Source organism: Oryx dammah, unplaced genomic scaffold (genome assembly GCF_014754425.2).
Source record: "Oryx dammah isolate SB20612 unplaced genomic scaffold, SCBI_Odam_1.1 HiC_scaffold_6, whole genome shotgun sequence".
NCBI lineage: Eukaryota > Metazoa > Chordata > Mammalia > Artiodactyla > Bovidae > Oryx > Oryx dammah.
In genome coordinates this window covers 20,245,439-20,246,606 of record NW_024070190.1, presented here as the reverse complement: position 1 = coordinate 20,246,606, position 1,168 = coordinate 20,245,439, and positions in this window count along the sequence as shown.

The following is a 1,168-nucleotide window of genomic DNA, read 5'->3' as shown; positions in this document are numbered from 1 at the left end:
CAGGAGACTACAATTTTTCTTTGACTTTTGTGCATGCATGCTAAGTCGCTTCAGTGGTGTCAGACTGCTTGTGACCCTATGGACTGTAGCTTGCCAGGTTTCTCTTGATCATGAACTTCTCCAGGCAAGAATACTGGAGTGGGTTGCCTTGCCCTCCTCCAGGAGATCTTCCTGTCCCAGGGATCAAACCAGCATCTCTTTTCTCTCCTGAATTGGCAGCTGGGCTGTTTACCGCTAGCACTAATCCAATTTCCCTGAAATCTATTTACATACACAACTGCCCCACCCCCTGCACTGTGTGTATCAGCTATTAGTTCAGTTCAGTTCAGTCGCTCAGTTGTGTCCGACTCTTTGCAACCCCATGAATCACAGCACGCCAGGCCTCCCTGTCCATCACCAACTCCCGGAATTCACTCAGACTCACGTCTATCGAGTCAGTGATGCCATCCAGCCATCTCATCCTCTGTCGTCCCCTTCTCCTCCTGCCCCCAATCCCTCCCAGCATCAGAGTCTTTTCCAATGAGTCAAGTCTTCTTATGAGGTGGCCAAAGTACTGGAATTTCAGCTTTAGCATCATTCCTTCCAAAGAAATCCCAGGACTGATCTCCTTCAGAATGGGCTGGTTGGATCTCCTTGCAGTCCAAGGGACTCTCAAGAGTCTTCGCCAACACCACAGTTCAAAACCATCAATTCTTCAGTGCTCAGCCTTCTTCACAGTCCAACTCTCACATCCATACGTGACCACAGGAAAAACCATAGCCTTGACTAGACGGACCTTAGTTGGCAAAGTAACATCTCTGCTTTTGAATATGCTATCTAGGTTGGGCATAACTTTTCTTCCAAGGAGTAAGCGTCTTTTAATTTCATGGCTGCAATCATCATCTGCAGTGATTTTGGAGCCCAAAAAAATAAAGTCTGACACTGTTTCCACTGTTTCCCCATCTATTTCCCATGAAGTGATGGGACCAGATGCCATGATCTTCGTTTTCTGAATGTTGAGCTTTAAGCCAACTTTTTCACTCTCCTCTTTCACTTTTATCAAGAGGCTTTCTAGTTCCTCTTCACTTTCTGCCATAAGGGTGGTGTCATCTCCATATCTGAGGTGATTGATATTTCTCCCAGCAATCTTGATTCCAGCTTGTGTTTCTTCCAGTCCAGCGTTTCTCAT